Source organism: Periplaneta americana, chromosome 8, assembly GCF_040183065.1.
Source record: "Periplaneta americana isolate PAMFEO1 chromosome 8, P.americana_PAMFEO1_priV1, whole genome shotgun sequence".
NCBI classification, from domain to species: domain Eukaryota; kingdom Metazoa; phylum Arthropoda; class Insecta; order Blattodea; family Blattidae; genus Periplaneta; species Periplaneta americana.
This window is the reverse complement of record NC_091124.1, coordinates 177,555,302-177,583,052: the sequence shown is the minus strand read 5'-3', so window position 1 is coordinate 177,583,052 and position 27,751 is coordinate 177,555,302. Positions and strand designations below refer to the sequence as shown.

General features: G+C 35.9%; 1 protein-coding gene across 7 annotated transcripts in view; it reads right to left on the bottom strand.

The window, feature by feature from the left end:
• Positions 1-27,751, bottom strand: part of DAAM (disheveled-associated activator of morphogenesis-like protein) — a 1,051,518-nt gene that overhangs the window by 709,978 nt on the left and 313,789 nt on the right. For 5 of the 7 annotated variants that reach the window (XM_069834114.1, XM_069834116.1, XM_069834115.1 and 2 more), the window contains exon 2: positions 12,859-12,952. The gene's annotated coding sequence lies outside the window, so the exon portion shown is untranslated. The remainder of the gene's footprint in view (positions 1-12,858; positions 12,953-27,751) is intronic. The other 2 variants (XM_069834117.1, XM_069834113.1) reach the window with 1 other exon arrangement.

The window sequence follows — 27,751 nt, the reverse complement described above, 5'->3', positions numbered from 1 at the left end:
AATGGAAATATAATCTGTTATATATATGGAAATATATATATGTATATGGAAATATGTTAATCCTTAGTTAATAGATAAGACTGAGTTTTACGAAATACGAACATTAAGGGATGGAAAATGGGAGGCAGTAATGATCAAAATAATTATACCGATTTATTTTGTTTAACCAGCAGACGTGCAGCCTTTAAATTTAAAACAAAGATTCACTCATAAAATTGGGTTAGACTATTCATCTCATCTCCCAGAATTGTTTCTAAAATGTATAAGGAAAGTAAAAAAATTCAATTTCATGTAGGCTACTCCCTTGAAATAACTTCACTTTTTTTTAACTTCCGAGCAGACAGGAGAGAGAAAGAAGTCCACGATTTTAAAAATTCACTAAACTATATTTAACTAGAGACGTAAAATTTAAAATGAAGGTTACTCTCTACAATATTCGTTAAACATTCTTAGATTTTTTAAATATCATATCCTAAGGTACTGATGAAAAGGCAGAAGTGAGTGAGAAATCTCATGTCATCCGATCTCGATGAAAGTCGATATCTGGGGATCTTTGCGATCAAAGAATACGAATAAGGTATTATTTAGTCCGATTTTGTCCCTAAAGTGGTGGAGTGGGACAAAAGTGGGTGAAAAATTAAATTAGATATCTTAGGGGTTTTCGAGACGAAAATTACGAATAATACAATTTGTGCGAATTCAATATGGCAGTTTCAGTACTATGAATTATATTTAAAAAAATTAAACATCGGATATCGCACAGGTAACACATGTACAGTATTTAAGGGGGTATGTAACACCTTTTGATAGTAGGCCTATACATTTAGTAAAATCCAAAGTGTAATTTATACATATTCTGAATGAATGTTGTGCTGGAATTTAATATAGTCATCAGCCAATACTTCTAGATTAATAAACAACTTTTTGGAATCCATAAAATACAGTATTTATTGTTAATGGTAATTATCAGGGAACGGATTTATATGGACTAAAAATATATGAAATATGTAAATATATATGTAGTTATTTTTACCAAAATATGGAATTAAATATGGATTTTTACCAAAATATGGAATTAAATATGGACTTAAAATTATAAAAAAATGACTATGTACGTTAAATATTGGTACATTTTAATCAAACTAAACAAAAAATATAATGGACGTACCTTATCTTCCAATGTAGTTTCAACAAAACACAATTTTTATTGTCTGTTACCATAACAATAGGTTACAAACATTTCTTTCAAGTGCTGAAAAGTGAATCTTCTTCTATTGTCTCTGAGGATAGATTTATACTGACTGAAAGAGCGTTCGACGTCACAAGAAGTAACTGGTACATAATTCAATTTCACAATGTCTGCTGGGGATAAGTCCAAGTTAATCTTCACTGTTGATTCACCACTCATCACAGCAACAACCTTTTGTAGTTCTTCATATCCAGGGTTTTTTGAAAGTACAGTGTCCACCTTAGCTCTTACTGCATCTGCAACTTTACCTCTACCACGATTCAGTTGTTCCACAGTACTATTTATAATTTCAAAACTTTCAGATAGTGAAAGGTGCCTATTTTGGAGACTTTTGAGCGTTTTTATGATGCATGAAAATGTATGCTGAATGTGAGCTAAGTCATTCTTCACACTTATGTCACAGGTAACTGTTTTCGCAGTATCAATTGAGACTGCATCTTCAGAGTCCAATGCAAGGAGAACATTGTTAATAGAGTCTATATGTTCGGCATAATATTCAACTGCTTCTAGCCATGTACCCCATCTAGTTAAAATTGGCTTTGGTGGCAATGGAATTTCAGGGTACATTTCTTTCAACACGTTAACTCTACTGGGAGCTTTGAGAAATACTTTTTTCACTGATGAAATCAACAAATCTACTTTAGGGAAATTGTCTCTGACCACTTCTGCCACACGATGAAATGCATGCGCCACACAAGTAAAATGAGTCAATTTAGGATATACAACAGATAATGCTTGTCCAGCTTTGACCATATAAGGGGCAGCATCGCTAATAAAGAATAACACATTATCGTACATAATACCCTTTGGCCACAGGATACCCATAGCTTCGTTGAACAGTTTAACTATAGTTTTGTTATTGCACTTTTCTAGAACATCACAATGTAAAAGAATTCGTTCAGAATATTGTTCACTTAACAAACCGATAACTACATTACCAACAAGTCTACCTTCTTTGTCGGGAGTCTCATCAATGGAAACCCAAATTGAACTATCTTTAATTTCATCTCTTATCTTCTGTATTGTCTCATCGTAGATGGATGGAGCATACGTCTTCCTAAGTGTTGACTCATCCGGGATTGTATGTTGAGTATATTTTTCAAGGAATTCCCTGAAGACCTTATTCTTTAGTTTGTAGAGAGGAATATCAGCAGAGATGAGAGAACGGCACAGGTCGATGTTAAACTCAGATCTTACATTCGATGTTGTTGGTTGTGTTAAAAACAATTGTCTCTGCTTGGAATTTAGTTGTTTGTTGGCCTGATGTTTACTAGTTGTAATGTGTTGTTGCACCAGGAACTTTTGTGTAGATGATACTGCACACTGACACAAATTACAAAATAATATTTTATTGTCAGTTGATAAACCATCTTCTTTAAATTCTGAAATGTAACTTGTTAGTTTTGATTTTAAATTGACTGAATGACGTACTTTTGGCATATTTACCGTCTTTATAGTATGATTTACAAAACTGAACCTATGTGTACTCTGACTGGCATTTAACTGTTGAGCTGCACAACTGAAGTCTGTTAAAAATTTTAAATTAAATTAATACAGTTTTGTAACTTACTTTCCCATTGTTGATAGGACTGCTAATTTTCAAATAACTCTGATGTTAAAGGGATTACTGAACATGTGTTTAAATCTCTATTGTTGAAATGTATTTTTAAAAGTTAATGGAATTTTGTTTTGTTTTATTGTTAAACCTAATATAATATGGACTGTTTTATATGAAATATGGAAAATATATGGAAATTAACGAAAATATGTATTAAACTCTAAAATATGGAAAAATATGGAAAATAAAAGTAGGATTTTTCAACCCTACACATTGTGAAACATAAAGATAATGCAAAATATAAATTATATTAGCTTTATAAGTAAATATGTATTTACATATAAATCCTTTCCCTGGTAATTATATTTTTCAATTGGTGCAATTTGTGCAGAGAAAATTGGTTTCTCCGATATTTTGTAAGATTTCGAATATTTTAAAATGCTTTCTTCTCTGTTCTAGCCACAATGTGCGTGTGAAGAAATTATTGCCCTTGTAATATCCATTACAATCCTATTTATTATACTCTTATACAAATCTAACTTCCGCAGCATGAAATTAACCAAATTATATTTTGATTCTTAAGAAGAATCGTAATTTTATTAACTTGAATTGTCGCACCACCAGTAGACGATCCCTAGATTATTACTGGCCAAATCTTGTATATTGATCTGGTAAGGGTAGGATTTTCCTTTCAATTAAGAATTAATTTAATTTAGAAAATGTAGGAGACGTATTGTAAAATCATTGCGAACGGAAGTCACTTACATTTATTAAAGGTATTCTTTGAGTAGGACTGTACCGTGGTGTGTTTCATAATAAGGATAATTGATATGAGCTGCTGTTATGAAAATATGAACGACTCAGAATGTTATCGCATCTCATTCTCGCAGCTTACACAAACAATATTGGCTCGCCTACTGGAAATGTCATCGAGGTCATCTGCCAAAATCGGTGCCTCCGACTATAAGAGCAACACGTGAATGACGCAATCTGCACAGACCAGCGTTCCGCGCACAAACACTGCACTTTCAGTGTCTGATTTCTGGCATACCTGGTCTAATGGATAAGTTGTATGTGTGCCATCACAGTTGTCACCATTGATTTCCCGAAAAATGCAATATAGAACAATTTGTAAAGAACAATAGATAGTAGAGGCATACGTTCATTTATATTGATTTCCATCTCATATTCGTAAGGACTGGTAATTGTATGACATTCCCTCTCAATTTGTCTCAACAATGTCATTCAATTGAGTGATTTGTGGTGTGTGTATGCTTCATGCATGTTTTAAAACACTGACAAAGACTTTTATTCATTTCCTGGAGCCAAGGCTTCTGATGAGATGACCTATGCTAAAAGAAGGCATAACAGCTATAAATTATTTAAATAACACGATTATTACGGTATGATAACAGTTCCTTTCTTCATGTTTATTTCCCTTCTGAGAAAGCTACAAATTTAACTAAATTTTAAGAACCAGCTGTTCAGTAATGGAAGAAATACAGGGACATCATTTTATTTTTACTTACATTTTTATTGTATCTGCGTTTCTAAATGTACTTGACTCCCACCCCTTTCACTAATGTCCTTGCTAACGCCAGTCACACAAACTTACGGCCGCTGTTACTAGCAGTGAAATAAACAGTACAGAGTACAGTGTGTTTCAGAAATATGTTGCGTTTTCTATAGAAGAAAAAGTTTATATTATTGAAGTTTATTTTCACACAGTATAGTGTGTAGCATAACTGAATTTATCTGTGTGGACTGAGCACAAGTGAAGATTAGAGTTACCGAAAGTACGGTACCCTATAATATGGTGCGGCACTTAACAGCATTATTTAAACAAGAGTTTTGTTTTACTATTTGTAGGTATGAAGGACGATGATGGAAACTGGAATTACAATATAACCGAATGTGAACAACAGTTTTTTTTTTTTTCACAATTTCCTGATTATAACATTACGGAATATTTTCGTAGAAATATCATTAATCTGGTAGATAAATTTAGAGCAACAGAGTGTACAGAAAGGAAGAAAAGTGTAAGATAGCCAACAAAGGTGGTAGAAGATGCTAGAGAAAGAATGCAGCGAGGTCGTAATAAGTCGGTCAAGAAGTTAGCTGTAGAAATTGGGGTTTCTAACGGAAGTGCTCACAAAATTCTCAGGAATAAATTAGGTTAATAATATGCAGAATAAAGTAGACATTACATCATGTATATAACCGCCTGAAGACTTGAGTTTGTGAAAAAAATTGTTACTATTCTACTGTTTTTGATAAAATACTATAAAGTAATGACCAAACTGAAAATCGTAATACTATATTTCCCTGTAACATAAATGGATACACTACTTTTCTCTCCTCCTATAGCTAGTAAAACGATTTGTTTACATATTGCACTAGCAACTCCAAACTCCTGTAATGGAAGGGGGTAACAGTGTTTCCGAGTATAGCCAGGTTAATGTTAAAAATGTTGGTAAAAATAAAGTGATGTCCCTGTATTTCTCACGCAAGGTGATGTGTCATCCACCTGAAATACGATATTTAAATTGTATCCGCACGAACAAAGTATGCAGATAAATTTCTTAGAACTTATTTGCCAGAAACATGACGCAACCGGCAGGAGACAAATAACCTGTCTACAACGCTAGATCACGTCGTATACAAAGAGTCATAGCGTGTGTTGACACACACTCAGCATTCGCAGGTGCCTACCCCTTTGCACGACATTGTAACGGCCTTCATCCGCTAAGACAGAATTTCTCGAACTTCAATTACATAAATTTCCACTTAAACAGTCAGTCTGAGATATACTTATAATTCTAATGTACAACGACAACTGATATTATCACACGTATTTTCTGCTAAATAGCCTTACAAACACTTACTTACTTACCTACAAATGGCTTTTAAGGAACCCGAACGTTCATTGCCGCCCTCACATAAGCCCGCCAGCGGTCCCTATCCTGTGCAACATTAATCCACTCTCTATCATCATACCCCACCTCCCTCAAATCCATTTTAATATTATCCTCCCATCTACGTCTCGGCCTCCCCAAAGGTCTTTTTCCCTCCGGTCTCCCAACTAACACTCTATATGCATTTCTGGATTCCCCCATACGTGCTACATGCCCTGCCCATCTCAAACGTCTGGATTTAATATTCCTAATTATGTCAGGTGAAGAATACAATGCGTGCAGTTCTGCGTTGTGTAACTTTCTCCATTCTCCTGTAACTTCATCCCGCTTAGCCCAAAATATCTTCCTAAGAAACTTATTCTCAAACACCCTTAACCTATGTTCCTCTCTCAGAGTGAGAGTCCAAGTTTCACAACCATACAGAAGAACCGGTAATATAACTGTTTTATAAATTCTAACTTTCAGATTTTTGGACAGCAGACTGGATGATAAGAGCTTCTCAACCGAATAATAACACGCATTTCCCATATTTATTCTGCGTTTAATTTCCTCCCGAGTGTCATTTATATTTGTTACTGTTGCTCCAAGATATTTGAATTTTTCCACCTCTTCGAAGGATACATTTCCAATTTTTATATTTCCCTTTCGTACAATATTCCCGTCACGAGACATAATCATATACTTTGTCTTTTCGGGATTTACTTCCAAACCTATCGCTTCACTTGCTTCAAGTAAAATTTCCGTGTTTTCCCTAATCGTTTGTGTATTTTCTCCTAACATATTCACGTCATCTGCATAGACAACAAGCTGATGTAACCCGTTCAATTCCAAACCCTGTCTGTTATCCTGAACTTTCCTAATGGCATATTCTAGAGCGAAGTTGAAAAGTAAAGGTGATAGTGCATCTCCCTGCTTTAGCCCGCAGTGAATTGGAAAAGCATCATATAGAAACTGACCTATACGGACTCTTGCTGTATGTTTCACTGAGACACATTTTAATTAATCGAACTAGTTTCTTGGGAATACCAAATTCAATAAGAATATCATATAATACTTCCCTCTTAACCGAGTCATATGCCTTTTTGAAATCTATGAATAACTGATGTACTGTACCCTTATACTCCCATTTTTTCTCCATTATCTGTCGAATACAAAAAATCTGATCAATAGTCGATCTATTACGCCGAAAACCGCACTGATGATCCCCAATAATTTCATCTACGTACGGAGTTAATCTTCTCAAAGACCATATACAAAAACACGTCCATATTTCTCAATCGCTGAAACAATATATAGGGACATCATTTTATTTTTACTTCAATTTTTATTGTACCCGAGTTTTTGAATGTAGCCTACTTCACGCCCACCCCCTCTACTAGTAAACTTCCAACCGTTCTCCACACAGAACCAAGCGTATACAGTCAAAGTCACCTTACGGTCATAGTAAACACAAACAGTACTGAGTTAGTGAGTATAGTACGTTCCAGAAATACGTTCGCTTTCAATATTGAATCATATTCTCGCACAGGTACTGTCGTCCGTTTGCCTATGTCGCATCCCGATTTCCCCCACCTGCTTCTGCTCGCCCCTCTGTAAAATCTAGTAGCTGGGCTGTTTTAGCTCTTTTCTGAAAACATTAATTTCTGTTAGGAATTGTAAGTATACGTAATATTATAGCCACAATTGTTTAAAATGACTTAAATAAAAGGGCCTCGTTAATTGTCACGTGATTTCCCTCCTTTCTATGACCCTGCGACTTAACCACTTGGACGGACAGTAGATAGCATGTCTGAGTAATTTTATCTTTTCGGATCGGGCAGAAGTGAAGACTGAATTTACAGTACGTAAAGTACTCTTTTATAGAGTAGGTACAGAATTATTTCAACATGAGTTACTAGTACGAAGGACGAAACTGCTAATTGGAATTAGGTACAATAGTCTATAGTGCGATAATATGCGTTGTGTAACTTTCTCCATTCTCCTGTAACTTCATCCCTCTTAGCCCCAAAAAATTTTCCTAAGAACCTTATTCTCAAAAACCCTCAATCTCTGTTCCTCTCTAAAAGTGAGAGTCCAAGTTTCACAGCCATACAGAACAACCGGTAATATAACTGTTTTATCTATTGGATTAAGAAAGCAGTGGTGCACAAACTTCAAACGGAACATGAAATTTTATGTCATTATTTTTATATGGCTTCTTTCTGTTTGATATTATCTATATTGTCTGTAAACCAAAAGTACTAATACCAATTTCTTAATATTGCACTTGTGTTTTAAACGTTAATAACATAATAAAGAGTTAAGAAGGAATATTCACATAATTTCCATAGTAGTACAACTATACTGTACTAAGTGAATGAAACACATCATTCGTAAAGAAAGTAATATCCCCCCCCCAAAAAATAGATTGAGTATGACATGATAAGTTGGAATTGATATTGATGGTACCTTTAGCCTTATAAAAGTAATCAATAAACTAATCAAAACAATATTACAGTACAAATCAAAGAGACCTAGGAGCTTTATATGTTTTAAGTGTAACTAATATTCCATAAGAAAATTCTTGTCGGAACATGGATTTTAAGGTGATATTGGTGAGCAACTTCCTATCATCAGAATATTAAATTATTTTCTCGAAATGTGCTGAAGCTATAGAGCTGACATTTTTACAACACATGGGCACGTATCTTTTGCTTATGATGTAACAGTAGTTGCTTTGTTAATTCATTTCCTTACAAACAATTTCCATGGGAATATTTTCAAATTTTTCAATTATCTTCAGTAATATGTATTTACGGTATATTATATTTAAGAAAACATTCTGTAAGGCTACTAAATAAATAGGCCTATGTCTGAAAATTTCACTTTTCTATAAAAAAAAAAGTTGATAAAATAGTTATTTTGAATAAAAAAAAATAAAACTTGTGAAAAATGAGCATTAAAATTAAAACTTACATTCTTATAATGCACTCATACTTCTCAGACAAATCTAAAAATTAACGTGGATACAGTTTTAATAAGTTCTCTTCCCTTTATCCATTGAATCAGTGCTGACCATCCCTGTGTATAGCTCGACCAAGCGGCATATACTACCTCTTTCGTCCGTCTCTTTCCTTTCCACTTTTCCTCTCCTGAGCTCTAAAGCGCGCGCTTGCTCCTATAGGCATCAATTGACATGACTGCCACAAACCTTAGAAACGTCCCCTGCGGTGACCGAGTGGTAAGACCTTCAGCCTGACACGCAGCGGTCCGGGTTCGATTTCAGTCAGGCCTGGGATTTTTCATTCGAAAATCCATAGTGACACTTGTGACGGAGAAGGTCGGAGTTGGGAGTTTTTACCATATTAATCAGTTACATCATTTCGCCAACATCTTTTCATTCTGTCATAATTTCGTAGCAATCCCCGAGCGCCGGCTAGCAACGCAAGGAGGAGGCTGGCCTAGGGACAAGTGGAGTGCTACAGTTAGCACAGAATCACGAAACAATAACATTTCTGCATGTTTAAAGGACAAAACTGAACTTCTTTCAATAATTTATTATCACAATATACTGCTGTCTTAAATTGACTGAGCATATTGGGAATTAATACAATGGCTTTCCCAAAACACGCTGTTTCATACAAAACAATTTTTATCTCGAAAAGGAAACGAAAACAAGCAGAATTGTATTGGACTTTTTTATTTGAAATATCTCAAAGAATAATCCTCTGAAATTAATGGCATTACTTACGGTGCATCCTTCCAAGGAATCTACAAGATCTGGATACATAATTGATCCCACTGTGCGTTTCGAAACGGATGAGGAATAGCCAGCAGAAGTGGATAAAGAAAAAAAGAATATCTACAATCCTACCATTCCCTATTACCTCCAAAAATACCAGTTAAAAGAGCTTGAGCAAGAGGTACCGCTACTCTCTTCATGAAAGAAGTAGCATTCTTTACTTTTTTGTAACACCTCTCTAAAAATAGGTATATTTCCATTAATCTCAAAAAAATTTATTTGCAGCTATGTACTTGTAGGAATTTCATTGTTAAAACAAAATCAATGGTTCAATTAACTTGTAAAAATTTCTGTTTTTAAGTACTCCCTTGTGGCAGTTCACGAATGGTGAGAAGATTTCTAAGTTTAAACAGCATATTGCAGAAGTTTCACGTATGACCAAGTCCTTGAAATGAGTAAAGATTCACAGGAAATATATAACTAAAATAATATCAATGACTACACAGCACACAATAAAATCTTCACACCTGATGTATTATTTGAAAAAAGTAAAGATTCAGAGGAAAGCAAGATGTGTTTCCCAGTCAAAATAATCTAAATGATTAAATTTAACCAACTACTTTAGATGAATAAAGATTCAGTGAAGTACAATACAAATATCGCAGTCATCCAACAAATAATATGATTCAAGTTAATCTAAATAAAAATATTCCGAGGTAAAGAGGCACCTAATGAAATGCATGACCGAGTTCAGAAGCCATTACGAAATTGACACCATGGTTTTAAGCCCAATCCATCTTCTCATTCCACAGTAAATCATTAAACAGATTCCAGAGGGTTAGGAACGTAAAGTAAATATTTATAAGAGATCAGGAACAAGCTGATCTAGTGGCTTCTTGTTGATCGTGCACTCGAGTATAAATGCGTCTTCGTAATGAAAACGCTCGTTCAATATGAAGCTCCACAGCTCAGCTTGTGTAAACCGAGCCAGACCTGTGCCATGAATGCCAAGTCGCTCCTCTCGAAACGGGAATTGGTTGCAACGACGTCACAGAACAATGAACAGTTTTACGAACATCCAACTTGGGATTTTAAACTTCCAGATCTATTCCCAATTAAGGATGTCTCTTTCAAAACTAGATATTCTGCTTCTTTCTAAATCAAAACCAAAGAAATGTTATACCACTTGTGTCGTAATATTAGCGGTTATCAGCTTCTCATCAGAACAGCTATTCACGGTTCAAACCGGCCAAGAGCCATGGTGATGATGCGAAGATCATGACCATGACATTGTATTGAGGATAATGGTGACGGTGATGATCGTAGTTATATTGGTGGTGGTGATGATGATGGTATCGGTGTTGATAATGATGGCAGCGGTGGTGGTTATGATTATGGCAGTGTTGCTGGTAATGATTATGGCAGGTGGTGGTGGTCGTAATGATTATGGCAGTGGTGGTGGTCGTAATGATTATGGCAGTGGTGGTGGTCGTAATGATTATGGCAGTGCTGGTGTCGTAATGATTACGGCAGTGGTGGTGTCATAATGATTACGGCAGTGGTGGTGGTCATAATGATTACGGCAGTGGTGGTGGTCATAATGATTACGGCAGTGGTGGTGGTCATAATGATTACGGCAGTGGTGGTGGTCATAATGATTACGGCAGTGGTGGTGGTCATAATGATTACGGCAGTGGTGGTGGTCATAATGATTACGGCAGTGGTGGTGGTCATAATGATTATGGCAGTGGTGGTGGTCGTAATGATTATGGCAGTGGTGGTGGTCATAATGATTACGGCAGTGGTGGTGGTCATAATGATTACGGCAGTGGTGGTGGTCATAATGATTATGGCAGTGGTGGTGGTCGTAATGATTATGGCAGTGGTGGTGGTCATAATGATTACGGCAGTGGTGGTGGTCATAATGATTACGGCAGTGGTGGTGGTCATAATGATTACGGCAGTGGTGGTGGTCATAATGATTACGGCAGTGGTGGTGGTCATAATGATTACGGCAGTGGTGGTGGTCATAATGATTATGGCAGTGGTGGTGGTCGTAATGATTATGGCAGTGGTGGTGGTCATAATGATTACGGCAGTGGTGGTGGTCATAATGATTACGGCAGTGGTGGTGGTCATAATGATTACGGCAGTGGTGGTGGTCATAATGATTATGGCAGTGGTGGTGGTCATAATGATTATGGCAGTGGTGGTGGTCATAATGATTATGGCAGTGGTGGTGGTCATAATGATTATGGCAGTGGTGGTGATCATAATGATTATGGCAGTAGTGGTGGTGGTCATAATGATTATGGCAGTGGTGGTGGTGGTCATAATGATTATGGCAGTGGTGGTGTTGGTCATAATGATTATGGCAGTGTTGATGGTCGTAATGATTATGGCAGTGTTGATGGTCGTAATGATTATGGCAGTGGTGGTGGTCATAATGATTATGGCAGTAGTGGTGGTGGTCATAATGATTATGGCAGTAGTGGTGGTGGTCATAATGATTATGGCAGTGGCGGTGGTGGTCATAATGATTATGGCAGTGGTGGTGGTCATAATGATTATGGCAGTGGTGGTGGTCATAATGATTATGGCAGTGGTGGTGGTCATAATGATTATGGCAGTGGTGGTGGTCATAATGATTATGGCAGTGGTGTTGGTCATAATGATTATGGCAGTGGTGGTGGTCGTAATGATTATGGCAGTGGTGGTGGTCGTAATGATTATGGCTGTGGTGGTGGTCGTAATGATTATGGCAGTGGTGGTCGTAATGATTATGGCAGTGGTGGTCATAATGATTATGGCAGTGGTAGTGGTAGTGATTATTACAATGGTATTGGTAATGATTATGGCAGTGGTGGCAATAATTATGGCAATGGTGGTCATAATGATTATGGCACTGATGGTGGTAATGATTGTAGCAATGGTGGTGATAATGAATATAGCAGTATTGGTGGTAATGATAATGGCAGTGAAGTTGGTATGATCATTGCAGTAGTGGTGGGAATGATTATGGTAATGGTGAACGTGGGGGTAATTATGATAATGGTAGTGATAAAAATATAAATTGTGGTGGTGATAATTATAATGGTGGTGGTGATGTTTTATTAATAACGGTTTCTTCTACTAATGATTATTAGCAGAAACTGCATTCATAATCCCAATCACGATACTCATCAATTACAGATAAGGACTTTCATTAGTAACTTGGTAACATTCTAGACTTCCGTTTCATCTTTCGTCTAATTATGAAAGAGGTGTCGTATGCACGTGGTGTAGTAAAACCCAGCCCACATAAAGTAAAACAGCTACCAGGCATGTCAGAGCCACTTACAACCGCGAACGTCAATACAGAAACAACATGAAGTCATTAATTATAGACAACATGAGGGAATTCTTTGCTCGTTACCTCAATACCTCAGTCGTTGGAAGACAAACTCTTTCCTGTCTTCAGCGCTTTCTTTCAGGATTTTCCAGCTTCATCGGGGCTACACTTCCGGAATCTGAAAGTAAACAAACGCAACCTTACAACTGACATTCAATCAATACAAACATCTAACAGACGAAAAATTACGTTGGTAACAAAGTCACTCTGCACATTCGCGGGAGATTAGAACGTACTACTAATCGTCCCGTGCAGTATCGCCGTCCTGCCAGAACTCTTGTTACGGAATGCGCCTGGTTCGAGTCTTCAGGGAGAACAAATTTCGGCCAGTGTATCCAGCGTCATGACCAAAGCTCGGAACTTGGGGACTTGTGTTTCATGTGCATGAGTAAGGTTACAGGTACAGCGTACACAAAGCTCAAGCTGCAAGTGCTCAGGGACAGTCGTGTGTACTAAGAAAGTGGTCACATCGAATGGCAAGAAGACGAACGAAGAAACTGTGGCATGTCGAAGACAATGACATTCAGAGAATTACAGATAAACGGTCTATATGAGGAATTAGAAAACACGTGTTATTCGAATGCATATTATACAAGTTTCAAAATACATTTTTGTAAACTTTAGGTACAGAATTTCGTGAAGGAATTCGAAGGAGATACATTATTTTCTTCGAATGGAGAGTTTATATTTTGTAAGTTGTGCTACACACAAACTAAAGGCTGGAAACCGGCATTCATTGAAAGACATTGCAGTCCCTTAAATTAGTGGAAAATTTGTCCATAGCCATGGATCAAGTTGCAGAGGAACCTACCGTAGAACAAATTGAAAACTATTTTTGAGAAAAATTTAGGATATACTTATCTTTCTCACATACGAGATCAGCTAGCAATTGCTCAAAATCAAACAGAAAACAATGACAGTGAAAACATTCAGTATTATAAGTTTGCTCCCGTCACTTCATGTGACTTGGAAATAAGTTTTTCTTGTTTCATATCAGCGATGAAGTTAAGGGTTTGAAAATATTGGAATGTACGTAGTCATACACTGTAATAAAATGTACAGAACAGAACAGTAAATTTGATAAATTTCTCATGTTTATTTTTATTATATATGGTGTAAAATTAAGTGTTTCAAACTACCATAATACTATCAATATGTTGTTCCAGTCAGAAACCACTTTTACAGCAGACCTGACAGTATCTCCGTGCTGGAAGCGGGAGTTTGTTGACATTGAAGTCCGGTCGCTTAGCCACGTGCAAAGACACAAGTCCCCAAGTTCCGAGCTTTGGTGATGACTAAGGAGCGGATTTCTATGTAATTAAATATTATTTTTGCGTGTGATAAAACACAATTAACAAAGTTAAAAATTCCGAACATGAAGTTTCAAGTTTAAAACTCTAATTTTATTTCACATAAAAACACGTCTTTTCACAAAAAATTCATATTTTCAGGAAATCTATTATAAACACATAAATCTTGGAGTTTTTTTACTTAAATAATTTTTTACAAGAACTTTTAAATATTTTAAAACTAAATCAATTATGTCACTCAGAAGTACGTTATCTTTTTAAGAATTCTTGGTTGCTTCGTGTTTCTAAGCGCTGTGTGGTGTATCCGTGATCTATTTTCGTAATAGTATCGCCTCAAGTTCTGAGAACTGCTAGGCAGCATATCAGTGTTATTATTAGAGAATAAATTAACATGGACAAGGAGGAGAGATCTTGCAAATCATTATTAGGAATGTTTATTGTTGCTGAAGATGATTTCATTCCACGCTTTGTTTGTGAAACACAACAGATAAGAGCTCGGGTATGAACATTATTTAAATTAAACAAATCTCTCGCCTCTCGTTAATGTCCATCAAGTGAGGCAATATATCTTGTTGTGATTCCCTGTTACCGGGCTTCGTCAATCGATATCCTTCAAGATATACTGAAAGATGGTTTTTAAAAAACGATTTATCTTTCCTATTAGCAAATTTAAGCTTTTTGTGAGACACCATAAAAAACTCGAAACATCCAAAAACCTGTTGTCTGAAACAGGGAGGTGCGTGCCGTGGAAATTAAACTAGACTCGCTGCCAGGTTCAGAAGTACAAGTACTAAGGGACAAATTCCAGAATGTGTTTGGGAAAAACAGTGGATATAAAAAAATTTGTAAAGTTGCTCAAGTATTGGAGGGTGTGCCTGTAGGTGAAATTGACGGTGTTTGTGTTTGTGACATTCCTCTCTTTAAATATGCACGTCTGACGTCCTGTGATGTGGAAAGATCGTTTTCACAGTATAAGTCGTTGTTCAGAGATATTCGGCATGCATTTGTGATGGAGAATTTGGAGATGACCTTTGTTGTTCACTGCAATTCTCGGCCAACTACTAGCACTTAAGTGTGGTGGGTGAGTATCTAGTAACATTTTTTTTTCTCCAAGCTAAGTAAGGTATTTTTGTCATATTTAAAAGAATTTTTTTTTTATTTTTAGCAAATATTTTCGTACTTTTTAGCACATAAAAAATAAATATATTTAAATTTTTTGGCACATAAAAATCCGCTCCCTAGTGATGACTTCAGGAGCTACGAGAGTAGCTGTTGAAAGTAAATACTTGGAAACTAATTTAACTCTTCGTTTTGTCTGGTTAACATTATAAATTTCGTTACAAATTTCCAAACCATGAATTGTTAGCAAATTTTAGGTAAAATCTATACTAATAATAAATCTGTAGCCGAAATTTTTCTGGTAATTTTCGATTTTCCAAAAATAATTGGTCCTAACATATATAATTAACCACCCTGAAACCGAAAATCGCTTTTTTGAAATTTTTCTTTGTATGTCTGTCTGTATGTTTGTTACCTTTTCACGCGATAATGGCTGAACCGATTTATATGAAAATTGGAATATAAATTAAGTTCGTTGTAACTTAGATTTTAGGATATATGGCATTCAAAATACTTTATTTAAAAGGGAGGGTTATAAGGGGGCCTGAATTAAATAAATCTAAATATCTCGCTTATTATTGATTTTTGTGAAAACTGTTACATAACAAAAGCTTCTTTAAAAATGATTTCCGATAAGTTTTATTCTTTACAAAATTTTGATAGGACTGATATTTCATGAGATAAATGAATTTTAAAATTAAAATAACGCCATCTAAGACGGTGCAATGAATTAAGAACAAATGACTTTGTCTATAAGGGGCCTTCGACAACAACACTCCAAAAAGGGGCCTTGGACATCAACAATCGAAAGCTATTAAACATAGCCTACAGAGAATGTTTCTATGTTTGTATGAAGTAATATCAGAAGCTAAATTAACCGATTTGTATAAATAATTATTATTTCACCATTGGAAAGTGTAGTTTCTCTAGAGGGACATATTGCTATAATGTTATTACAGTAACGTCTGAGTAAATCGAAGACAGGTAAGATTAAAATAGCTTCTTATGCACAGAAAATTTGATAGGCTATTTTGTAAATTCGTTTTCTATATTTCTTAAAATAATATTTATGTACACTCATTTTAATCTCAGAGAATTAACGAACAACGAGAGTGTATTGATTTAGTATGCAGTAATAGTACGTTAGCTTAGCAATCCATTATTTTATAATTCAAATTTTAACTATGCTCAATTGAATCGTGTTAAAATAAATAAAATATATATGCAATAAATGCAATGCAAAAAAATTGGGTAATGAGCGAAGCAGATTATCTTGCGCTGTTGTAAAAGTTGTTCCCTGGATCAAACGTCCTATTTTAATTATGTAATTACTTTATATTTATTTCTAACAGGTGCAGCGGAGCGCACGGGTACGGCTAGTATTCAATATTTATCTTCTACTTTTCTCTCAGAACCATCATCATCATCCCCCCCTCCTCTCGTTCTTCAATATGCTTCGTAAGAGCCCGAATTCAGAAAACACTACCATCATAAGTATAAATACCTGTCTACATTTTTAAAAGTGGCTGTACTGTAGTATGGATTGTTGTAGTCGTATGACTCCTAATACAAACATTACTCATGTTTTCATTTACTGCAAAGGTTATCACCAACGTTGACACTAGTGAAACAATAGTCTACACGTACACATAACGTTCACAGAACATGAAAACAAGATTCCACTGCATTGAATGACTCATTATGTGTTAATAATAGTTGCACATGCAAAGCGCTGCATGCCACCTGCATACACTTCTCAGATTACAGGGGAGAGAAAGAGCAGAGGTATACTCTATTTCATACATGGGCACAATTTTCCGTTACGTGAGGCACTCGATTTGAAATAGTTTGTTTACTAGGAGAGGAGACTGCAGAGTAGGATGGGAAATATAAACTGCTGTGACCTGCGTCACCTTATCGTAATCGCTAAGGCGGTCAGTGGCGAATTATTAGGAAAGCGCTTGGTTAACGTGAGAGACTCGAAAACTTTTATTCAATTTGGCAAATTAATTCGGCAGCTTTAATCATAAACCTCTTTACTATTTCTCCATCATTGAATTTATTTAAATCACAGGCGAGAAAATGCGTAACTAGCCAATAATATTCCATCACGTTGTCTACGTTTATTTTCTTGAATATTCTGGCGTTTATCAAGATTACTTAATCGATTTGCACGTTCTCGACCTGAAATAATTTCAGAAAATCATATTTCGTTTTCTACGCACATTTAATATATTTTTTTATAAATTTATTTTGGAAAATATACGTACAAACAACATTTAATTCCTCGTACCTTTTAATGCAGCGTGTTTAAGCTATAATGTCGTATTTAGTATACTATGCAAATGTTAAGATCATACATTTCTTCGGAATAGTACGAAAAATAACATTTAATTTGTCTTACCTTCTAATTCAGAATGTTCTTTATGACATAAGGAGTAATGTCGTTGTATATTAAATTTATTAATGCCTAATAGGATTTTCGAGCAAAACATACATCGTATGTTCTCCCCTTCTAAACAGCAAAAAAACTCTTCCTCCCATTTCTCATGAAATAATCGTTTTCTAACGCGTACACATTGCTTTGATAATGCCATTATGCCGCCAATGATATTGCTTATGAAACTGATATAGAACCTGCCCACGCCTAGGAGCTGCGTGAGGGAGGAAGGGGGACTGTGAAGGTGATGTCACTCAGAGTGATAAGCTCTGTGAAGGTCAGTGAGGCATTATTTCTTAAGTGAGGCACGATGCCCATCCATGCTCTATTTTATTAGTGTGACTTAATGGATTATACACGGAAGTCTCCCAAAATATATAATTGAACTGAAAAGGAATCGTCAATAATTTAAAACATATATATGTGAAAATTAACATTAATATTAAAAAATGCCTATCACACATCGTACCTGAATGGCTACCTGAATGACTTTCTACATGCGAAACCCGGATTCAAACCCGGTGAGTTAAGTGGAATTTGTACTAGATAAAGATAATGCTGGAGCATACCTACTTTCTCGTATTTCTTTACACCTTTAGCCAATGTTATCTACCACTGACATTATAACAAAAAAGTCCCATTAAACATTAATAAAATTTCTATAGGAAAAATAAATAATAGACTATATTTATAAACGACTTAAAATTGAGTAAGTTACACAGTCATCTAACCTGTACCACAAGAGATAATACAAAAGTGAGTCCTTCAAATAAGCCTTTATTTTTTATTGTTCTGAAATACTCGACTAATGTCCCGCGGAATGTCTGAAATGACTTGTAGGACGTTCTACAGGCAATTCGGTATCTCGTGAAACCTACCTGCGCTTGAGGGGGAGGAAAATGTGGACTGAGAAGCTTCCCTCCCTTGGTACGCTTCGACTTGCAAGATAGCTAGCTCGCTTATCCCCACCATAAGGTTCTTACTGTGAGGTACCGCGCGCGAACACATTTGGTTTCACGAGATAACGAATGACCTAGAATACAAATATTACATTTTTGGATAACTTAAACCCACAAAACTCGCTGCAATATGATAATCAGGATACTTGAACAATCAGAAAAAACACAATAACTTGTACTACACTAAGCACGAATGAGTAATCCCTTCAGAACCTCACGGCAGACTAAGGTGAACTAAACGCATGCAACGCCAAACAGACGCCCTTGAACTTCGGCGTGTACTACAGACAAGCTGTGGGAAGTAACGTTTATGTACGTCCCATGGTGTCACATACAGAGAACTTTGTACATAACATTCGCCTCACAGTCGGGAAAAAAACTTAATAAAGTAATTGGCTCAAGCAGATTTCGAACGCAAGTCCGGTTCACAATCACTAGAATGCGCTAGTAGGCTAAACATATGTTAAATGTTATACAGAGTGTTAAAAAAGTATCCAATATTATAGGAGGTGAAAGTATGCATCAAAACAAGAAAAAATGTCTAATCGACATGGGTCCTACAACACTTACTTTCTGAGATCTGAACACTTGTTTATAGGAGTGTTCAATGTGATGTCCACTTATGGCAATGCATTTTTCTGCCGTACAATACAGCAGACTACCAGATAATCATACCGTAGTTGACACACCTGGCACAGAATACTGAAAACAAAAGTTTGGTTGCGGATATGAGCGGGGTTCAGCAGAGATGGTGTTGTGAATTTTCGTAATCAGCACGTGTGAGCTGATGAAAATGCCCATGCAGTTGAAGAAACAAGGCATCAGCACCGATTCTCAATCGACGTATGGGCAGGCGTTCTTGATGATAGATTAATAGGGCCATACTTGCCACCACAGAGATTAATTGGAGCTCGTTATCAGGACTTTCTTATTAACGTATTGCCTGCCTTGCGAAGTAAGTTCCATGTCAGCAAAGACTACAGATGTGGTTCATGCACGATGGCACATCAGCACATTTTTTTCCGCAATGAGCGTGAACACCTGACGCTGACATTTCAGGACCGCTGGATTGATTGAGGAGGCCCCACACCTTGGCCTCCTCGTTCCTTAAACCTAAATTCTCTAGACTTTTGGTTATCAAGAACAACCAGATCAAATTTAGAGTGCGTGATTCCTTACGCCAAAGGGCAGAGAAATGCATTGCCATGAATGGACATCACATTGAGCACCTCCTACGAACAACTATTGAGATCTCAGAAAGTATATGTTGTAGGACCCATGTTTATTAGACATTATTTTCTTGTTTTGATGCACACTAACATCTCCAAAAATATTGATACTTTTTAACACCCTGTATAAGTACAGTCTTATATTGGCCGAAATAAACGTAAAAATAACAATTCCCGCAAAACTGAAGTTTTGTGAATACTGTATCTAATTGTAGAGGACAATCAGGATTACAGAAGCCTATACAATTCAACAGTTACCAATTACTTCGTAACGTTAAACCATGATTAATAAAATTCCAAATGAAGCTACGAACTCGACGAATCTCCCAGCTTTACATACTGTACAGGGACATCACTTTATTTTTATCAACATTTTTAACATTAACCTGCCTATACTCGGAAACACTGTTTCCCCCTTCCATTACAGGAGTTTGATGTTACTAGTGCAATATGTAAACAAATCATTTTACTAGGTATAGGAGGAGATAAAAGTAGTGTATCCATTTATGTTGTAGGGAAATACGATATTACGATTTTCAGTTTGATCATCACTTTTACGGAATTTATCAACATACAGTGGAGTAGTAACATTTTTTTTTCAAAAACTCAACTTTTCAGGCGGCTATGTTCGTTATGTAATGTCTACTTTATTTAGCATTTTAATTATTGATGTTATCATACAATATAGAGAGTGAATTTAAATTGAGGGGGTCATAATTAAAGGGCTGTAAGTGCACTTAAGTTACTTTTGAGAAAATGGGGTTTACATATTTAAGCTTTCGTAAAATCGGTGAAATTTTTTATTTAAATTTTAATGTGCGATGCGATTAAAATATTCCTTTGCCACTAAAATTTTAGATACTTTAGCTTACACTGGATGCACTTAACTCATGTTATTACAAATGTCACTAGCATTCCTTTGCTTCTAGCCACCTCAATTCAGAAAAAGCTAATCCCAATTTTTAAACAAGTTGCTGAAAATGGTTGCCCTTCATTACAATGCAGGCTTCAATTCAGTACGCATATTATTAAAAACATTTTGAAGCATATTCTATGAAATTGAATTTATCGTTTCTTGAATATAATTTTTTAGTACCGGTACGATATATTTAATATAGGTTCTTTCTTCTATAGAAAACGCAACCATATTTCTGAAACACACTATACACTGCAGTGTTTACTTCACTGCTTGAAGACTTCGAATGCAACAGCGGCCGTAAGTTTGTGTGTCTGACGGGAGCAAGGACATTAGTGAAGGGGTGAGAGTGAAGTACATTCAGAAATGCAGGTACAATAAAAATGCAAGTAAAAATAAAATGATGTCCCTGTATATGCCAACTTGAAAGTCGGGCACTGTACATTTATAAAATCATCGTCTGAAAAGTTGTGAATGGGCCCTCAGTGTTTCTTCACAGAACTCATGTCACTTCCGTGTTTATACACACGTGTTTACACAAGCATGGAGGCGGTGAGGTTATAAGTCGAGGGGGTTAAGCTGCAAGCCAAACAGGTGCGACAAACATTTTAAATTTATGGCGAAGTACACAATAATGAACTCCTCTTCAGAAGGTAGAATGAAGTCTTTGTGGACGCGCAGAAAAGATAGAGCAGTTTGCATGGGATTGCAGCTGCAAACGACACCCGGTCCTCTTCAGCTCCAGTTTCTCAGCCAGACCGATTGACGTTTAACTTGGTCAAAGAAAAAAGCAAAATTTAAAGGAGGTAGGTTGGAGAGTAAACATGTACATTTCAAGAAGGTATCTAGAACAAGAGGTTTCAGTTGAATGGATTTAGCCATTTACAACTGTCTAAGAGTAACATTTCCATTTAGCTTCTCTTTCGACGCCTGAAGACGAAGGTAAATGTAATCTTAAAAGTTTCTTATTTTCTATTAGCCTGCTTCACATACAATGAAAGAACTTCGACATTTCTTCTACGAAGGAAATCACCACAGTTTCTATTCTTCTTCAACTGTAACACGCAGAGAGTATCGGAAACAAAAATAAACGAGACAATCGTCTGATGAGAACGAATAAAAATCGCGCCCAACATATAAAAAAATGCATAGGCCTATTGCAAAACATGTAGAAGTGACATGCTTTGAAATTATTCTTGTTAACGAATTAAGATCCATTTCAACTTGTATATAAATAAACACTTGGATGACATATTTTGCATATACATTATATCGAGAGCATCATGCCAGAACGGCGCACAGTGGTCTAAAATCCATATTTAGGAGGACAAATGCAGAAAAATGACATGTAAAAAAATGAAATTAAACCCTTAAATTATTTTTCCTATATAACTGAGTAACACTCAATTGATAATCTTAATCAGCGGAGGTGGCTGCATAGCGAGATAAGAAGCCGGTAACATGCCACATTTCGCCACCCAGCATTCTTACTCAGCAAGCGCCGCGAGTCTGCCGTTTTCCTTGTGCTGTAACTCTGTTGTAAGTGGTCGATTCCATTCATATTTGGTATCAACATGTCAAGTAGTTCTTTAGCTATGTAACACTGTTTGTTTGTGTTACATTTAATGTTATTATAGTATGTAAAATTAGCATGAATGGACACGGGACAAAATATAAATATAACCATTGAGTGCAGACTTTGCTAAGGTAGAGAAAAAAAAACCCTTTGGTTCGTCCAAACATGATTTTTTTTTCACTTCCTCCACTATTTACCTCTATTTTAAATCCAGTCTTAAGGTGCGCAGATTTGCGGAAGTAATAATTCATGAGCACTATTCTTTCGAGGTGCAGTAGTGCAATTTTTCTCGGTTGCAGTTATTTCAATATCTGTGAACCGAATCTGCGTCCGCAGTACAATTCAGGGAATTCAAGATGACAGCTTGTTAATTATGTACCAAATAAGCTTCCCGAGTGTCCAAAAGGTGCAATAGTACCTAAAATGTTACATTTTCCCCCCTATAAGATTTTGTCTAAATGCATCCCCCTGTATGGGGCACTTCTGTTCATACCAACGTAAACAGAGTTTGTACACAAATCAAATGTACTAAGTGTAACTACTGTATAAAATTTCATAAAAACCTGTCCAATAGGACAAAAATTACTAATTTTGTCTAATTGCGCCCCCCTATAAGGGGTAGTTACACTTAGACCAACGTAATGAGAGTTTGTATATAAAACATACATGCTACCTGTAACTACTTTGTAAAATTTCATAAAAATCTGTTAAATAGGAGAAAAGTTACTAATTTTCTCTAATTGTGCCCCCTAAAAGGGGTAGTTCTCCTTATACCAACGTAATCAGAACTTGTATACAAAACATATATGTTCCTTGTAACTGTTTTGTAAAATTTCATACAAATCTATCAAATAGGAGAAAAGTTACTAATTTTGTTTAATTGCGCCCCCCTATAAGGGGTAGTTCCCCTTATACCAACGTAACGAGAGCTTGTATACAAAACATACATGCTACCTGTAACTACTTTGAAAAATTTCATAAAAATCTGTTAAATAGGAGAAAGTTATCAATTTTGTCTAATTGCGCCCTCTATAAGGGGTAGTTCCCCTTATACGAACGTAATCAGAGCTTGTATACAAAACATATATGCTACTTGTAACTGCTTTGTAAAATTTCATAAAAATCTGTCAGATAGGAGAAAAGTTTCTAATTTTGTCTAAATGCGCCCCCCTATAAGGGGTAGTTTCCCTTATACCAACGTAACGAGAGCTTGCATACAAAACATATATGCTACCTGTAACTACCGTGTAAAATTTCATAAAAATCTATTATGTAGCTGAAAAGTTATTGATATGTCCCGCTAAATTTGCATTCTAGACCACTGTGCGCCGTATCAACAGATCTTCGCATATTGAGATAACTTATTTGTAATCTAACCCTTTTATGTACGAAAACAATCGTTTGAGAATTAGAATGGACATGAGAAAGAAGCAAAGAAAATACCCTCTTGTGTAGACAAGGAAAGGAAAAGTAATTCCATCTTTTTAATGGCTCTACTGTAAAATTGCAGTTTTGTTGATACAACCTTCTGACATGATGTCCTCGTTATTTTACTGAATTTTAATTCAAGAAATTTTTAATCCTTATGCGCAGACATTTTTGAACTGCCATTGTTTTATAGAATTACAAATTTCTCTCCGTAATTTTGAGAGGTTATCTTCAATAGGGAAGTTACATTTTGTTTTACAGTAATGATTGCTCTAAGAAAAACTATAATTATTTCAGTACTCCTAAAATTGAGAAGCTTACTCTTTACCATTTCTGTAATGTGATATAGGCCTACCGGTGCCGTATTTTGAAGTAGCACAATATTTTTAAAAATTTTCAGTTATTAACGGTGCCAAAAGGTGATAGATCAGTGTGTGAGAATGTTATAGCCTATAGTCCACGTGGAGATGATACCGGCTCGTCGACTAAAAATGCTAGACATTAGCAATATACGTTACAAGAGCGGTATGTTGAAGTTTTCATGTTCGAGGAAAAGTTTGAAAAAGCTCAACTACGTTTCGCTTTTTTAATTTCCGAGAATTGAAAGAAAACATACCGCTCGTGTATCGTACATTATTTTGTGCGAAGAGGAATTTCTAATTAGTTGCAATGAAATCTCCATCTTGGTTTCTATTCAATGACGGCAAATTTGCAAAACAAAAATATCTATCTTCAACATTGTTGCTTTAAAATGTTTTCTATGTTTACTATACTCCAGCAGGCCGTGATATACGTCTGTCTTTTTTCCCCCCAGTCTATAAATGCGAAATTAAAACAAACGGTAAGGTTATGTAATGATTTATTTTTCATTTTAATATTTTAACAATATTATTTATATAACATATTGCAGTAATAACATCGGCATCTGGAATCTTGTTGATTTTTTCATGGCTTCCTTAATCTCGAATGCAGTAACTTTAGTGGAGTTGTAGAGTTTACTTAATTTTTGCAAATATTTAAAAACAATAATTAACAGGTGAAATTGCAGTGTTAAGTTTCCAATTTATAATCATTACTATACTGAACGTCTCTAAAAATAATATGTTAAAAGCCTAAAGCAGTAAAATCAATATGTCACTTAAGCGGTAAGAAGAGGGAAATTGTTGTGTGTGTTAGGTTGGGAATACTGAATGTGGAATTTTAGACTTTCCGCGGATTGGTTTTGTGCGGAAACCAAGGAAATACGCACGATCTCGCACAAAATTATGTTACAGTTCCTTGTGATTGAAGTGGCATCTGAGAAGGCCTAATCAATAAACAGTCTCTTATCTTATATTTTGAAGCGAAAGCGTCGTCTTTGACACCGGATAGATATTAATAAAACTAGGATACTATAATTATAATCACATATACATAATATATCGTACATGTTAAAGTAAATTTCAAAAATTGCATTTGTTACATTTCCAGTTAAGAGAATATTTCAGGTTACGGACATGGTATAGGAATAGCGAGCGGAACTTGAACTGCGAAACTGATTTCCGGTGTAGATTCAAATCACGTTAGGGCAAATTACCTAGTTACCTTTCTCCAAAGTTTGTACCAACTGTATGGCGAATGTCAAGTAATCTCATTGAAAATCTTCGAACTCATTCACTATCACTAATTCCATAGAGGCTAGCCAGGCCCGCACAAGGTTCGCGCTCTCCGAGTCTGCTCACAGCTCGAGAGCGGAATGCAGATATTGTCTGCTCTCTGTATACGGGTGGACTGGAAGAAGGGGGTGATCTCGTACGAAAGGTACACAAAAGTACTAGTATGAGAAAACTATCTTTGACCGTTATTAGTTAATAAAGAAATAATAGAAACTCTAGAGCTACTTACATATACAATATCATTTTGTCATATTTTTATTTATTAGTACATCAAAATGGGGTTTTATGCAGTTGGCAGCTGAAAGGAACAGTACTGATCGTAATGAAACATCAGTTACAGATGTTCGATGTCTGCCTTTATTAAAGTTGATAACAGAAAAAAGTTGCTCACAAATATAAATGTCGAGCTAAACATAGCAATCATTTTCACAGCCAGCTTGTGTAGTCGTAGATATTATTGCTGAGGTTTAGTCTTGTAACATTCAAACAGACTAGTAGTATTACTCAAACATCTTTAGTCCTTAGGCCACATTGAAGATCAATAAGTTCGAGCTGTAAATCGTATGACACTGTTTCAAATGGTGTTGAAGGAATTTATTATTGTAACTTTAAACTTTTTTCAAAATAAGGCAAGATCTTGGAACCTGGAATTAAATTAATTTTGAATTTCAATTAATATTTGTACATAATCGTTTAACATGGCTTCATCACGAGCAGTTTCTATCGTTCGAAAGTGAGCCATATTACCTTCCCGAAACTGACTTACGAAAAGTGTAAGTTTACGACTGAAATCCCGTAATTTATTCAACATATCAACAATGAGCTGACCTTTTCCCTGAAGAGAGATATTTAAATTATTGAATATTAATAAATTCTAATGTACCCTACCTCATGTAATAATGAAACTTTCAACTCCTGAACCTTTTTTCTGCGATCTTCACCAACAAAACCATCGTATCTCTATGTGTGGAGTAGTAATGACGCATTATATTATGTTTTCCTCTTTCTTTCAAATTTTTGTGGCAGATAAGTATTAACTCCAGCTGTTGTGAAAAAATAAACATTTTCACATGCAATATTGAAAGAATTCGCCTGATGATCACTTTTCCGTATTTTATATTCGTCCGTTATGTAGCCGTAGATAGGTAACGTGAAATAGGTACTGATAATACACACTACAACAGATATAGTCCGACCATCGGTTCTGTGTCCCCGTAAGATATGCGAACTGAACCCTAATTCCTTTTCAGCCTCGGCAATTCATTTCTCTCCCTGTATTCCTATTTCTCTCTTTTCTATCCCTCTCACTTTCTCTCCCCCACTATTCACAATTTTGAGCCTTCTTGCGGGACAGTTTATTTGCACTTGCAGTCCAGTGTTGTCAACTCAACATGAATACTGTAGCACGGAGTGATGAAAGAAATATTATTAAGCAAGTAATAGCATTTTGCATAAGTCAATCAGCGTCATTAGACCTACTTAAATTAAATTATGAATAAGTAATAATTAACCTTACAGTATTATAAGCAATATTCAAGAGACATGACACTGTTTGACGAAAGTTTGGCAACATCCCTATTCGGCAAGGTTTGTGGCCTGCTGTTTGACGTAGTGGGAGAGAAAGGGGTGGAACGGGGTGAGTAGAGGCGTTAACTTTTCCAAGAACGACGACAGCGCTGAAGGGGCATAGATCCGATGGTACGACAATAGCTGCGTGGACTATCCTCTACCTAAAGTAGGTCTACGTCATTTCGACGTACTTTTCCGGCGAGCTGTTAGACGGCTCAATGAGCGCCGTTTGTGCAGGTCTGTTCTAGACAATCGAAAATTTGATACGACGTCGCTATATAACCATTTAAAAACGATAGAAATTTAATTTTATCGGTGATGGATAGAAAGTGATAATCCTAGTGTTAAATATATCGAGTGCCAGCTTCTCTAAAGTACTCCGCTATGAATTATGCATCCAACAAGAAAGAAGCTCCGACCAAAAGATGCTACAGTCGTCCATGATTCCACAATACGTCACTTAACACAATTGTAATATACGTTACAAGAGCGGTATGTTGACGTTTTCATGTTCGAGGAAAAGATTGAAAAAGCGAAACGTAGTTGAGCTTTTTTAATTTCCGAGAACATGACAACAAACATACCGCTCGTGTATCGTACATTATTTTGTGCGAAGATCGTTTATTACATACCTGAAAGACGAATTTCTAATTAGTTGCAATGAAATCTCCATCTTGGTTTCTGTTTAATGACGGCAACTTTAGAAAACAAAAATA